The sequence below is a fragment of the Hippocampus guttulatus genome, chromosome 22 (genome assembly GCF_054856545.1).
Source record: "Hippocampus guttulatus isolate MCC_2025c chromosome 22, RoL_Hgut_1.0, whole genome shotgun sequence".
Classification (NCBI taxonomy): domain Eukaryota; kingdom Metazoa; phylum Chordata; class Actinopteri; order Syngnathiformes; family Syngnathidae; genus Hippocampus; species Hippocampus guttulatus.
This window is the reverse complement of record NC_141282.1, coordinates 1,817,324-1,833,608: the sequence shown is the minus strand read 5'-3', so window position 1 is coordinate 1,833,608 and position 16,285 is coordinate 1,817,324. Positions and strand designations below refer to the sequence as shown.

Here is a 16,285-nt window from a genome sequence, read left to right as displayed (position 1 = left end):
GAACTGCACTTTCTTTTTGTGAATTTTGCTTTGAATAAAAAAAAATGGAGCGGTGTAATTCACAGAGTCGCCACTTGAGGGCACTGGTGTACAATTTAGTGTGAAGCTTTCCAACACAGACACGCATCCAGTTGTTGGAATATATGGCGAATGATTGACTATGATCTATATTTAAAATGTGAGTTTCCGAATCGTAAAAGGTGGTTTCAAATCCAACCAAAGTGTTTTGAATTTTAGCGAATATTTTGACATGTGATGATCACTTCAAAAATTCGGTTTTTATATTGGACGTGGTCATTTTGAAATCGGGGAGCGGCGTGGGTGGGTGGGTGTTGGGGGCGTGGGGGGTCGTTGTGTATGACGCTGCACTGGAATCCGATTACGCGCGCTCCGGAGTGCTCATAAAAGTTAGTGCGCGCACACCGGAGCTGTCAGACTGAGCCGAGACGCGGCTCAACCACCAACCGGATTCCTTCGTGACGCAACCGGGAACCGACCAGACCACGCATGCATCCAAATCCCCTCGGGAACTGTTACGAAGACGCGCAAAGGATTTGCTTTGAACAAGTGGGATAATTTTTGATTCCATTTTTGGCGTTGGATGAAATGCCATCGGTGATGCGTTGAAGGACCAAAAAAAAAAAAAAAAGCCAGAAGCTGAGAAAGAAGCCGTCGCAAGCTTTGACGCGCGTCTCCACGTTTGCAGCCCGCCGGATGGTTTAAAAGCGTGTTGATGCGTGGGAAGGGAGTGGGACACTTCCAGGTGAGAGCCGTTCGTTCAACCTCGCGTCGCGTCGTTGTGCGCACTCGCCACTTAACGGCGAAACAATTACCAGCAAAATGAACGTTTCACCGCCGAGCCACGGGGAGAACAGAATTATTCACGCGTACCTGCAATTTATTCGTTGGGGGGGGGGGGGTTGACTTTTTTTTTTCTCTCCCTCTCAAGCCAACACCAGATGATTTATTTATGGCAAACCTTCGCTCTCAAGTGTGGTTTGATTTGCATCGCGAGTGACAGGCTCACACTTTTAACTTACTTAGTCGCAATGTTAAAATTTGGGTTTGCAAATGCGGCTGCAGAAATTCACCTGTGCGCACCCCGCTCGGAACAAATATCAGCCGAAATTAATTCGAGTATACTCATTCAAGCACGCTGAAGAGTTACAATTACAATCCAATTTTTTTTTTCTGGTTGGTGTGGCAGATTGATGGCGGCTGTAAATGCCACTCGGTGCTCGCGTGGAAGTCCATTCATTTTAATTGTGATTTACTGATTTCACCTCCAGTCCGGCGCTCGCTCGCCTGTAGCAAATATGAGTCCTCTTGATGATGAAATGTAGCGGCGGAGGCGCGCCAGACTGCTGCAGCTGCTATACTTCCCCGTCGCACATATAATAGCCATGATAAATAACAAGAGGGAGCAAATTGAAAGGGAAAGAGAGAAACCGGGTGCAGGCAATGGAGACAATATGTATCCTGGCAAATATAAAGCCGTATTAGTCAAGGGGCTTCAATTCCAAGCATGCAATCCAATCTTACACAAGTACTCTCTTGGCAGTAACAGCACATAGAAAACACTGTAATCTTAATTGATAACCGCTCCTTGGATTGCACCTGTTGCCTTGATACGACCGACTGCTTGACCGACGACATTCCTAAATAGAATCATTCAAATCATGAAGCAGTTTTTGTCACGTCACATTATTGTGCTGCTCCCTCTTGCGTGCCTGCCCAGGCCACCTGGTGGCAGTATAAAGCACACGAAAGGGTTAACTGTTCATAGAGAAGACGTCACTCCTCGCCCAGCTCATCAGTACAGCACTAATATTAGTTGATCTACACAGAAGATAAAGAATATATGACTGGGGGCTTGTTATATACTGCTAAAAAATGTTTTTCTAAAGTCACAAACTTTTTTTTTCTTTTGTGGGTGTGATACAAAATGAAACAATTGCCCGGATGCAAGGGCCCACATGTGTGATGCCGCATTCTGGTTTCACTTTACGTGCTTTTGTGAAGGCACTTTCACACGTTTGCACGGGGCAGACGATGTTGGTGCACACGGGAGCGTCTTTTGACGGCTGCTTCTTATAGGCGGACAAAAGCGTCCTGCTGCTTTCAGAAACTTCTTTCCCTCGTCATGGTGGAAGATTTTCTTCCCCGAAAGCAATCCTCACGGGTTAATTGCTTTGATTTCTCCGCTCATGCACCCTCCCCCTATACTTGTTCTGCAGCATAATCCTGGCCGATCCATTAGCACACACTGCCACCTGCTGGACAGATTTAAAAATTGATTTACAATGCAGACAAGCCTGATCCTTAGTCAGAGGCTGCGCCGGACACGTCTGCAAACTATGGCGCAAAAAAAACAACAACAAAAAAAGGAAATGACGTATAAATACGTCATGGGGATTGGATGATTTAATAAACTACTTCTGTTCGCTTCGCTTTGCCTTTGAACGTGTTCAGCTGTTCTGTTTGTAAATGATTTTAGGGGTGATGCTATTAGTTGTGCGACGCAGATTAGTTACCTTGTGTATGAAATGGCCTATATAAATACATTTGCCTTGCCTATTGCTAGCTAAGATGACCACCAACACAAATGCTGAGCTGCGCTGTATTTGTTTACACGGTGGATGGTGACTAGAGCACAAGCGAGTAACGTTTTCCGATACTTTCCTAATACTGTATGTTCTATGCGGGAGCTTGGTACGCAAACCACCGCAGTTGTCAATCACGGGCGTTTAAAGCACAACAATGTGGACGCTAGCGTTAGCATAAAAGGCGAAGCGATGTGGTTGCTTGAAATACGCAAGATGTCATTCTTCTTGTTTTTTGTGTTTAGTTGAAGAGTATCTCAAGGCACCACTGTACAGATTGTACTTTTGAAGACATTTTTTGTCTGCTGGTGCGCAGTGAGAATTGCTCATATTGGCTCAATAAAGGGTAAGGGACTGACTGCATCCAGAATGTGTAGTGCCATTCTTGATTGCAAATTTGTGGCCAGGTGTCCCACGACTTTGGCCCGTTTTTGTGTCCTATTCTCAGAGCACAACTGGCAGTCCTGGCGGACTCCAATTACCCGGAAGCATGGAATTAGTAACGGCTCCTTCACTGTGAATGATGAGGGCTTGAAAGCCGCGGGCTCGGCGCCGCGGGTCATGTTGGTCCTCCTCCAACTGGATGACACCAGGCAATGTCACTTTTTTTGGGGGGGGGGGGGGGGCATGTCGCGTGAATTGGTCGCCATGTTTCCTTCGCCGTCAATACAGGTGATGACGGCGCTTTGTGGTCAGCCACTCTTTGCCAAGCGGGCTGAAAAAAAACAGCCTGTGAACAGCTGTGGCAGCCTCCAGAATTTGTCCGTTCTGACCGATGAATACACAAAAAGAACCGCTGCCCACTGGCTATTTACACTTCTTCGGACCATTCTCCGCTAGCCCACAAGACGGGTTATGTGTGGAAAATGCTAATCGCGGTTCCTGGAATACTGGCAACCAGCGGCGCTTTTCAAAGTCAATTCAATCATTGTTCTTATTTTACGCTCGGTTTGCAACACTGTTTGGAAATCAAGAGCGGTCTAAACTGCTGATATACTTGCAAAGTGCGTTGGCAGGCAACTAGAATATAGATCAACAATCCAACACTTGCACTTAACCCTTTCGGGGACAGCGGTTACGACAGTGGACAGCTTACCGTGTTATCTAAAGGTTACAGGGCGCATGAAAGATAAAATGATGAAAACATGCCTTCAACACACAAAGTCGATTGATTAGAGACAGTGGCGCCTCGTGATATGAGCGACCACTTTATTGGATTTTTTTTTCAAGAAATGAGCCGTGGTCTGGCTTATTTTCCAGCAATGAGCTCAACTCACTTCACGGCAAACAGCAGTTTGGAAGATAGTGAGCAATTGTTCAAAAAATGAGTCTTCAAGTTGAAGTCATACTACACATGCATTTAAAAAAACAAAACAAAAATATAACTATGCCTTTAGCAAAGTCTGTTTAGCTTAATGCTAACAAACGACCTAAAATGTCATAGACAGGCGAATGACTAGCTCAAGATCCGAATGCAAATGATCGAGCCACATATGCATATATTCTTTATCCTCTGTGACCTGTGAAGAACGATTGCAACAAAAAGTCTATTTTATTTTTGGTCCCCCCCCCCCACTATTTTGTAACGTAAGTGTACAAGATTTGGAGGCTGTATCATCAAAGACGTGCAGTAAACCGTTTATTCTTCCGCGACGCACACTTCTATAGTCGTTACTCGGCGTGGGCACCCTCATCTGCGACACCGAGAGTAGAATTTCTTGGTCTGATTGGCATCCGCTGTGCATGTGTTTGATGCAAGAACGAAGCGAGGTCGTCGTCGCACCCCCCCCCCCCACCCCCCGCCACCACCGATCCACGCTCATCCGCATTCCGTTTGATCTGCGGCGCCCTTCCGTCTCCCTCTGTTTCGTGACGTGTTAACGCACTCATTCACCAGCGGCTCAATAAACTTCAGCTTGGCAGAAATCTTGCGCCAAGTCTAATTACACTCTTGCGATCTGAAGTTCGGAGTACTGAGAGCAGGATTTTGGAGTCCGAGATGGATTTGGACCGGAAGGCCCACGACTTTGCCCAAATTACTTATTGCAGCCAGCAAAATGGAGAGGGAGAGAGAGAGGGAGGGGGAGAGAGAGAAAAAAAATCGAATATGGGAATGTGTGGGAAGAGGAGTGATGTCCACCAAAAGTGAGGCGCGGGGAAACCTGGAGGTAGTGTTCCTCCTCCGCTTCATATTTTTGCATCAAATTGAATCACTTTCAACGAGAGGAGCGACATCGGCAGAGGCAGTGGAGGATGATGGGATAGTTAAAAAAAAAGGTCGTTAGTTTCAACATCATGGCTCAGGTGAGTCCTGTAACCCTCCTTATGTATTATAGATTTGTGCAGTTTTTATTGATGTAATATGCCGCTCCTGACTTTGATTGCGTTTTAACTTCTATTTTACTTTCTTTTATTGTTGATCCTGTTTACTGTATGTTAAAAAAAAAAGTGTGAAAATTATATATTTCCGATCTACTTATAAGAAATGTCCCTTTTTACCAAATATCGAGCTTGCTGACACACGATCTGGATTTAATGATTGCCGTGGGCAAATTCTACGTTGATATTTTATGGAGCACTTGCCAAAGGCTTTTTGACCCTTTAAGGCCACCTTACTCGAGTTCGAAGCGTGAACTTAACTTGGATTCGGTGGATCGATAAGACCGCGTCAAGTTTGCTCGACTGTCCGGCCGTGCTCAACTTTTGATTGGCACTAGAAGAGAAGTATCACCTTTTGGACTTTATTTATTTATTCAACCGCACTTTCAGCTCGCCAGACAACGCACCCCCTTGCGTCAGAATATTGAAAAGAAGCGCGGGTTTTGGCAACGAAGAGGTTCACAAAACCGCGGGGCTGAAGAGCGCGGGTGGTGGTATGCACGGCGAAGAACACGTATGAGCTAACCAGCTGATGAATGAGCCCGCACCAACGCTGCGCTCGCGCACCCAATTAAGGCTCCTCATGAGCTGCTGTAATGCCGCAACAAAGTCGCGCGAGTGGGTTTTCATCCCTCGCGATTCGTCTCCAGATTTCCCGAATAGAATTTGACGGGCTGCGTCACACCTGCTGGAAAAGACGCTTTTGATGCACAGATGCGAGCCCCCCCCCCCCCCCCCCCCCCCCCCAAAGAATTCCTCGCTCAATAGAAGTGAACGATGAATATTTGGTTTGTTTTTCCCACTCGGAATGACGTCTCTTTTTTGTGGGGCCCGTCTTGACAATCTTTTTGGATGACGCTGTTTAAATATTAATTGGAGCGTGTTTGTGATGTGGGAAAAACGTACAGCCTTGTGTATGTTTCATCCTCATGGCGGGGTTTGAAGCCCCCCCTTGGCCCCCTCACTGCACTCGCTGGGGCGGGGAGTCGGTAACTTAAAGACTAGATACGAGCCGCCTGTGGCTTCCAGTTTTGACCCCTCTCCCACTTATCTGGAAAATAAGCCATTTTAATTGCTTGCACACAGAGACCTATCAGGCCATGTAGTGAGCACAGAGATAAGGGGGTTACACCGACTCGGGCATTAGTAACAGGATGAGAGGGCGGCGGCAAAACAGAGCTGCGGGGTCCCCGGAGGAGCGGGAGTGAGGAAATAGCCAAAGCCATCCTATTAATTTCCAAACCGAGCTGCGATCTAGTTTACCGTCCAGGCAAGGGAGACGGTTGTTGTCAAAAATAAAATAAAAAATCCGCGACTTTTAATGATGCCGCCAACAAGGTGATGCAGCGAGTGAAAGCGTTAGAAACGGTCACCTCATGCGGTCTATTGAGTTGAAAATGACCCTGACGATCGTCAGAGAAGAAAAATGTGGTCGCTATTAATCCCGTATCCTAATTAATCCCGCCAGGGGGAATGTGTCATGCTGACACTGAGGCAGAAATAATACCGCAAGGACACACGGCATTTTTTTATATATATATTTTTTTTTACCGCAGATGACAAAAGATTCGTCATTGTCTCATACTTGCGCAGTTAGTACACAAACACTGTGGATGCAGGATCGCTTCCTGACATTCCCCCCTGTGACGAATGCATTTTAATGACAAAAAACAAGATGTTTACACTTATTGGGTCATCTGCACAGCGATGTAATTCGTTGCCGCACCAACTTCGCACCGTGGCATTTTGAACATCATTTTAAAGTCAACACGCCATATTGCCAGCCAGACACTCCTTGCAAAGGTTTCGTGGACGGCTGGAGTATCTCACTGTGTATTGTTTTGACCCGCGCGCCCCGCATGAAGAGCTAGTGAGCACAGTGGCTGAGTAAATGTCAGCTCCACTCGGCTTCTAATGAGACCAGAGACTAAGAAGAGCGCTGACACCATCAGAGGCTCGGTGCTGAGAGGCTCATTTACATTCTGCCAGCCGACAGCCGAGTTATGAAGGGGAGATAGAGACGGGGCGAAGGGGGCAGGTGGGGGAGTCGGGGGGGACAGAGCTGGGGAAAAACACATTTGCTATTGGCCTTCGGACGTTTTGTGTTGACTTTTTTGTTCGAGCCGCGCTGATCAGAGCGGCGGCTTTGTGGATGGTTAACGGTGCCTGCGTGGGTTTTACTCCGGTTTCCTCCCGCATTCCAAAAACATGCGTGGCAGGTTAATGGAGCGCTCTAAATTTTCCAGAGATGCAAGTGTACGCGCGGATGATTGTTAGTCTCTGTGTGCCCTGCGATTGGCTGGCAACCGGTTCAGGATGTCCTCCGCCTACTGCCCCAAAACAGCTGGGATAGGCTCCAGCACCCCCCGCAACCCTTGTGAGTATAAAGCGGATCGGAAAATGGATATTCGCGCCTGTCAGCTGACTGTTTAGCTAATATATGCTAACTACATTTACAGAGGGTTTAAGAAGATCGCAAGCCCCTGTCTAAGTGGCAGATTTCTGCGATATATTTAATTGAAAAAATATTTTTAAAAAACACATCAAAACACATTTTAACATTAATCCGTGCAACAAAAAAAGGAATCTTTTGGAGAGGAGCGATCCAAAAAAAAAAAAAAAAACAACTGCAATAATGTGTTTGGTATGAACCAATCACTCTCACATTTGTCTCGCTTTCTCTGAGATGCTTTTGTGCTGACTCATATTTCGAACCGTTGATATTTCTCCACAACTCTTCTCAAATTTGGAGTGATACCGGAGGCACTTTGAATGCTGGCACGGTTTGAATGTGATTGGTTCATTCTGAACACAGCCACATTCCTCATTGTAACAGGGGGTGCACACTTTTGCAACTGCATTCCGATTGTTTATTTTTACTTCCCCTCGTGGAAAGATTACAAAAATAAAAAAATCATCATCATCATTTCAATTTAGGACTGCGTGAATGGTGTAGACCACAAAAACCTGCCATTGAAAGAGGGGTGTGTAGACTTTTTTTTCTTTTTTAATATCCACTGTAGCCTCAACAATCAATTGTTGGCTTGCTGTCCGGAAGTTCTGCGACCGTTCGCTGACTGATGTGACTGCAGGGACGGACGGGGCCCGTTGCTCACTTCTGCTACTTTTCGGAGCACTTGAGCGGAGGACTTGTTTGATGGTGGCGGCGAGCAGAATATTTCATTTTCGCTCACTTCTCAAGGACGCTTGGCAAATCACGCTCGCCGATCGTCGACTCCCAGCGAGTCGAAGGCCGAAGAACCAATTACTCCGCCGTGCTCAAGGTGCAGGCAGCTAATTACAAAAAAATAAAATAAAATTCAAGTGGGGGGAAAAAAAACTCAAAACACTCGCGTTGGGCAGACTATCCTCCATCGGCAGTCTGACTGTTGACGACACCATATTTAAAAACAATCCGGACCGGATGGATGTGGTAGATAAAAATGTCGATTAATGTGAAGCAGCTTTTTTGATTAAGAGAGCAGCCCAATAAAACTATGGTGAGAAAACCAATTTAAAAAAATAAGAAAGCAAAACGGCCTAAATAGCACTGGTCTAACACTTTAAGGAGTGGAAATTTGGACAAAAACAATACTCACTGGCATATATTCTTTATCATCAGTAAAGAATGCCTATTTACTGATCAGCTGTGACCGGTTCCTTTGTTTCTATCCTTATGTCTGAGGATAAGCAGTTCAGAAAATGGATGGCTGGAGTTATAGTGCTCTCTAGTGGCCTAAGTGGACACAGCGGAAGGAGTAACACAACGTCCATTGAAGTGAAACAACAACAAAAAAACTGTGCCAAAACTGTACATTCTATTGAATTATTTCACAACTGTTTTTAATAAAGTTTTTTTGGGGGGGGGTGCGGGGGTGGTTTTGTTAAAAGCATTTCCATTAATTTCACTGGGGGAAGAGTTGTAAAGGTGGCCATGGAATTAATTGAACTTGTCCCTGAGGCACCACTGGACCTTTTGTAACACGTTCACTTGCTGGTATGCCAAGAGATTTCCCAAATGCAAAACAGGGCTGAACGATTTTGAAACCTAATCTAATTGCGACTCCTTTCCCCTCAATATTGCGACATGAAATGCAATTTTTTTTTTTTGAAAGGTATCCTTCCCATGTATTTTTTAACAAATGCAAGCAATCAATCGAACGGGCTTCCAGAAGGTGACTCATGAAAGTTGATCGAACAAAAAGATCTATTAATAAAAAAAATAAAAAAAACAATAAATTTTAAAAAGGCGCAAGGCTGACAAAAGGACAAATAATAACGCCGGACAATAAGCCAGGAATAATGCGATGAAAACCAAAAGCGCTTGTGCAACGCAAGGGAAAAAAAAAAACACCATCAAAAATAGCTTGAAACACAAGTGCAAGAAAGAACAAACCGCGGATACAAGTAAACACACCACTTACTTGAACAACGAAGGACACAAGCAATGGCAAGAGCCCCCAAAAAACAAAGAAAACATCCGGAAATAGTCCCGACAATTGTGATGCCGGAAAATGTGCTCGACAGGAAAACCGCTGCCACCTGCTGGACACTAACAGAACGCAATCATGGACTAACTCGATCAATAAACAATAACAAATTTAATAAGGTACAAAAACTACCAACTGACCGAACTGAAACGTGGAATAAGACCCCAAATGCAACCATTCCACGTTGGCTGGCTGGAGTTTTCAAGGACAGACATTTCACACCTGTTGATGTATTGTTGGCTTATGGAAGCTGATCCTGTTATCTACTTGGTGCAATGAGGCAGCAAAACCCTTGAGCACACTGGCTTATACACACTTCCATCCATTTTGACTATAAAGCCAACCAAGCAAGGTCTAAGGGGTCAGAGGGAAATGGAGCCGATCGCAGCTTTGAGAGGGGGAGAGAAAGAGAGAGCGAAAGCGAGAGGGCCCTTGCCTGGTTGGCAGTTTTTTGTTTTGTTTTTGTTTTTTAAACCCAGGACCCGCTGTTGCTTGCAGCTGAAGCGCTCCCCACGACGGCGCCGCGCCACCTCGGGCGCTCTCTGTGTAACCTCATATTTACGACAATGATTTAACGGCACGCTAAACCTCAGGGGGGGGGGGATCCAGGACCTTTCATGTCAACATTTCAAGGAGCGTGGGGTGGGGGCACTTGTAGTTTTAGCAAATCGGAAGAGTCACATTTGCTACGGATATTTTTTTTTTTAAGGGGGAACTCTGAGTGATAGTAATGAGCTCCAGGAGACGGCGGAGTCGGCATGCCACCCCAATTATCCGCCGGCACCTGTCGAAATGGCCACGCGTGCGGTTGCGGCTGCGCTCCCGGCTCTCGGCTGCACGTCCTCTGCTGCCGCTACAATGAGGGAATGTCGCTCTGGCGCCATCCCTTCTTGCTGTACCCATGCATGGATGTATATTTTCGGGTGAGCACAATAAACTCGGCTTTTTTTTTTGTTCGTTTGTTTTTTAAATTCCACACTGCCCAAGTGGTGCAAACTTTCCTGTCCATGCTCATTATCGAGACTGTTCAACTGCAACATTTTTCATTACCGTTTGAGGTTAGAGTAATATCCCGGCATAAAAACAGTCCGAAACGACGCCACACTCCATTTTACGGTCTCAATAACAACGCCGCACCGACGACACTGAAAGGCGGGGCCGCTTTACAGTTGAATTCCCAGTTTTTGTTTTGAGAGCCGAAAGGACAAAATGACGCCCCCCCCCCCCCCCGCCGAGGTCGATATGACAATTTGCATTTACGGCAATCTCGTCGTTCTCCGAAAATGTCCAGGAACGAGGGTGGCAGATTGGAAATTGATCCATTGCAAAAGTTGCTCAGTCAGATCCACCAAATAGTGAGTCCTCAGGAAATTGTATCAAATTCTATGCGGATAACAAAATTGCATTCATTTGGATCTGCGGGAAATAGACTCGCCCAATGATGCTGGCTAAGTCGACATTCAGAAATACTTTGTTCATATTCAAACTGGCGGCGCTCCTAAATATAGCCACATCCGTCGCCGAGCTAATACGCGATGTAATAAGCGACGTCCAAGATAATAAAGTGTCTTTGCATGGCCTCGGAAATGCAATAACGTTGCAGCAGGCAATCCATTCCCAGACAAGTGTAACGTCACCAATTTACAGGGTGGGTGCTATGAAATCTCCATCTCGCAAATACGCCAAAACAAAACAAAAAAAGTAATAAGGTGATCCGTTAATACGGGCCAATAAAGTTAAACGTCACATCGTTTGCGGGCGAAGCTCACTAACGGCGAACGGAACCGGGACGAGTTATGAAACATCCCGCCGCCCCACCTCGTGTGTCATTTTTCAACGCGCGACGTGTTATTGTGCGTTTAATTGGCATTTATACGCCGCTAATCTCGGCCTGAATCCCACCCTGAATCATCTGCAGCGGCTGTGTCTCCAAACGACGAGGCGGCATTTTCGCATTTATTGTCGTATATTACATTTCCTGGACAAAAGGAGGGCCGATGTTGTCGTTAATCACCTCGATCCGCACGCAATCTGGTTCAGCCATCTTAGCCAGGCCTGCGGATCCATTAGCCCCGTCTCATTTGTGGGGAGCGCTGCCAGCCCATTAGTTCCGATATGCTCTGCTAGATTTCCATGCCCTTCCATTCCGGGAACTTGGGCAAGTAAATGTGGGGGAAAAAGTTGGGGATTAATTCCAACTAGTCCCCCCCCACCCCCCACACTCCCTTTGTGGTTTTTAAATGACTTCTCTGGCCTCTGGCACTCTGAATGGTCATCGGCAATATGTTTACTTTGGATAGCACTCATGCGGTTCAAGGAAGAAAAAAAAAAGGCTCAAACACACTCATACTTGTCTTTATGGTGAAAGGGGCACCACGCGCAAAACGCACTGTACTTTGATTTCTTGCTATTCCTCTAAAGCACGGGTGTCAAAGTTAAGGCCCGGGGGCCAGATGCGGCCCGCCACATCATTTTACATGGCCCGCGAAAGAAAATCATACGTGTCAATTTGCATGATCCTTGCGAAAATCTGTACTGAAATGTCAAATTGTCATGTGTAATAAAAAATGTTGAGATTTTGCCATCATTTTGTTATCCTGTTTACGATAAACAACAAACCAAGAGCTGTTTTTAAGACACGTCACAAGCAAGCAGCTCCGATGAAGGCTGAAGTGACAGCCGAAACCGTCAGCCAGGTTAGAGTTTAAGAGAAACTTCACCAAAAAAGACCATTGTCCAAAAACCCCAAACAAATAGTTGACTTGAGTGATTTCAAAATAAGCAATCCATCAATTGGTTGTGAACAAGTTATGCAAGATGATTTATTCGGTTTCACTGTCGTAACGGCCCACCGAGGGAAAACAGAACTCCACAGTGGCCTGCGACAAAAATGAGTTAGACACACCTGATCTAAACGTTTTTGGGAGGTTTTTTGGTCTCATGACTGACACACCTTTCGATGAATTTTCCTGCCTGCTGACAAAATGTTTCCAAATTTTCCCATCCGTTCATCTTTATTTAACCCTTTCAGGGACAGCGGTCACTAAAGTGGATAGCTGATCATGTTATCAGGTTACAGGGTGCAAGAAAGAGATAAATCTTCACACCTCAGTTCCTTCCTCGTATACACCGAAGAGGCAGCACTTCCTCGTCAGTACCTTCAAATCAGTTCAGTTTCCCCCGCCTGCCGCATCCCGCAAGAAAATTGAACGCGACCGTGGAAATATGGCCTCCGAGGAGGCTCGCGAAGACCCTCGCCCTCCCTTTCTAGTTCAGTCACGCCGAGTCCGAATGTGACCGCTGAGGCGGAGCAGCCTTTTCATAGCGCTAATGTCCGAAGCGGGCCCGAACGACCTCAATGAAAGCAATCTAATATCACAAATTAGCCTGTCACTTAGCCGGGATTATAACCCTCATGGGGGCCACCGCTGAAATAACTCGAGCCTTGTTGCTCAGTCATGTAAAACATAGGGGAGGGATGCAATTGAATATTTAATCAAACACAACAGGAATGTAATTAAATGGATCCCCTCCACTTTTTCAGTCTCTCGCTCCGGCCACTTTGACTCGCGGGGGAAACTGGCGCCGGCCGGCATGATTGACAAATGAGAGCGGAGATAAGAGGGCACCAGGTGCGGTTGATTTGCCAGTCGCATCGGCAGAGCTTGTCAGCTGTGACCGTTGCTGGTATTGAGCAACGCAGACACTCAAGGGTGTAAATACGACATTTGCACAAGGGCTGTAGATCAGTGATGAACAACCGGCAGGGCCATGCGCTAGCCACCGGCTGTTAAACGCACTGCAAACCTCTGAGGGAACTTTCACCCATCCCTCACCTGAACACTATGTACCGGATTTTCCGCACTATAAGGTGCTTCGGAGTATAAGGCGGAGCTTCAATGAATGGCCTATTTTTAAAAAAAAAATTAATATGACGGACGCACCGCATTATAAGGCGCATAGAATAGAAGCTACAATAGTGGCTGTGGTTGCGTTATGCATCCACTAGATGGAACTACGATACAATACAGCTTTATTCATATAGAGCCTTCGCAACCGATGCAGCTGGAACAAAGTGCTTTGCATAATATTTAAAATACTACATCCAAGAAATCAGAATATTGATCCATATACAAGGCGCATCGGATTACAAGACACATTGAGAACATTTCATGCTGTTAGGTGCCGAAAATACGGTATTCTCACTTGAACTATTTAATGGATGCCAAAAATATTGAGTATACGGCTGCGGAAGAAGGTGTCCCCTTGTCCAAAATGGTTCCTGTTCTTATATGATCCGAGTTGCTTCTACACACAGAGTGGAGCGACTTCCCCCAGCTTGGCAGTAACAATGTGTGCCTCCGCGGTCTGAACTGGATTCGACGAGCAAGTATGACAAGAGTCCCACCGACTGGGAAGGCCAAGTCGAAGAAGAAGAAAGGTCACAGTAATATAAGGGCCTAGCTCAACTCACCTTTCTAATTGTGTGTGCCAACGAGGCCTAATCTAAAGAGAAAAAAAAACACATGGGTGAGAAGATGGGCTGGCTCACTTCCATTAGTTGTTTTATAATAGCTCAGAATGCATTTTAGAGATATGGAGAGGAGCGAGAGCCAGCACTGAAATGAAGTAAAGACTACACAGACTTTCCAGTAGACTAGAGCAGGCTAAAAAAAATGTGTCAATGGGGCAGCAATGTTGGCAGGAGCAACTTCCCCATCAGAACAGCTGCATTCTCTCAATTTGCCTTCTTCCCTGTGCTCACGTCCTTGTGAAACATAAGCAGTCAGGGCCCAAGTCCCATTCCAATGGGAAGAACTGGGGTTGGGGGGGGGGGGGGGGGGGTAAATCATTTATTGTGGCTCATGATTATTTTTTTCTCCTTCCAAGCAAGATAAGTTTGGAAAACAAGCTATTTTGTTTGTTTGTTTGTTTTTTACATTTTTAAGCTACGAAAAATGTACAAAAAAACTTTGTACTGTTCTTGGGTGTTTTGGGGCCACCCAAAAAAGTACTGTAGTGTAACAGAACATTGACTCAGAGATGAACATGTCCCCCAATTCGAGAGTTAGATGGGGGTTCCACTGCAATCGATTTGGTTTCGAGACGTGTCAGGATGTTGACGTAGGTTGGCAAAAAAATAATAATAATAAATTAAATGACGAAAGGCTCATTTTTGGAGCAAAGCGAGCCAATGAATGAAGCATAATAATTCAAATTTAGTTGCAACCGTCATCTTTTATGTCTGCAGCACACATCTTGCTTGCTTAGATATGATTCCCAATCGAGTCCCCTTCCTGATTTGGGCAATCATCTCTGGGAAAGTTTAAAGACCAACGAACAATGCGTCTTCATCTATCACACCAGTGACATTTCGACCAACTTGCAGTGAACTTTTCCACTGAGCCGTTTGTTTTTTTCTTCCCCCCCCCCACCCCTTGAAGAGGCACGCGCTGCCGCACACACGTTGACATTTCAACTCCCATTCTAAGCTCCTTAGCGACTCCTTTAATTACTTCTGCAACTCCGATTCACGATTTGAAAATGTTCTCCGCGCAAAACCTTAGCCCCCCCCCAAGCGGCGCGCATTAACTGATGTCTTCAAATCAATCCGGGTTTCACACGCAAAATCTGACTTTGGAACGCAGCGAGGTGTTTTCTGCTGCGGTGACAGTCGACAGTAAATTGGCCTCTATGCTTGTTGCTGGGTTTTTTTGGGGGGGTTTGTTATTTTCGGTGAAAGACGCTGCTTGTCTCTACAGCTCATATCTTCGATCACGATGGGTTTTTATTCAAAAGCTGAACATATCCAGATAGGATGTCATCATGTGGAAAGACAACAAAGAATTTGGTCCCAAAAGCATTTACGCTTATCTTAGGCGATCCTGATTTCATATAGGGAATATGTATATCATACAAACGGTGGCATATACGATACGTCCTTGTCAAATCGACCGGGCGGGCGGCGTCAAACTTGGCATTTGGTGATGATAATTGGCTAACAGAGATAGCATAGCTTAATGAGCTAATTAAAGAATGTCATAATTGCCTGTCAGCGTCTCTCCTGTTGTCGCCGTGGAACGCGGGGGTTTCATTGCATGCCTTAAAATAGATTTCCCTCGTGCCCCGACACCTCACGCTTCACCTTTTCTTCTCATCAACGCATGCGACAGCCGGCGCCGCCCCCCCTCACTGCCCCCCTCCCGCCATCACCACACTTATCGGCTGCAATAACCTGATGTGGGAATTTTGGGGGCTACCATCACACCGACTGGGAAAAAAAATGTTGTCACCAATGAGATGAGAATGTCTCACTTGTCTGTGGCCCCCCCCCCACTCCCCCACTTTATTTGTGTATTTAATTCACTCGTATTGGTTTTACAAAATAGTGGAAGGCACTATAATGAGAAGTAAAGGAGCTTGCTTGTTTCAATAACTGGAGAGTATATAAAATAACACAAACGGACTGAAGTCCCCATACATCATTTATGGAGCATCCAAGATGTGTCCTTTCATTTGTCAGAGGGACAAAGTGACAGCACAAAGTGTCTTTTTATTCCCCTCCCCCCCTCTGACTGCTCTTGTAGACCTTGGTGCAGCTGGACTGGATGCCCTTCACAATCACGTCTATGAGAAGTTGACAATGGCACATTTCAGTGTCGTGGTGAGCATATGATGCTCTTCCGATGTTTACTTTATGCCCGTTATGCGACGTTTGGAGATTTGTTGCACATTAGTTGTATTTAATTTTTGTTGAAAGATTTTAGGATTAAAGGGAACTCAAAGGTGGAGCCGGTTTGACTGTTGTGGCTT

The 16,285-nt window shown here is 45.8% G+C and overlaps 1 protein-coding gene across 3 annotated transcripts in view; it reads left to right on the top strand.

Moving 5' to 3' along the window:
* Positions 1–439: 439 nt before the first annotated feature.
* The window catches only part of LOC147185962 (chemokine-like protein TAFA-2), a 37,793-nt gene continuing 21,947 nt past the window's right edge, over positions 440–16,285 (top strand). For 2 of the 3 annotated variants that reach the window (XM_086103822.1, XM_086103819.1), the window contains exon 1: positions 440–763. The gene's annotated coding sequence lies outside the window, so the exon portion shown is untranslated. Of the gene's footprint in view, positions 764–4,775; positions 4,908–16,285 lie in introns of those variants that run through there. The other variant, XM_086103821.1, reaches the window with a different exon arrangement.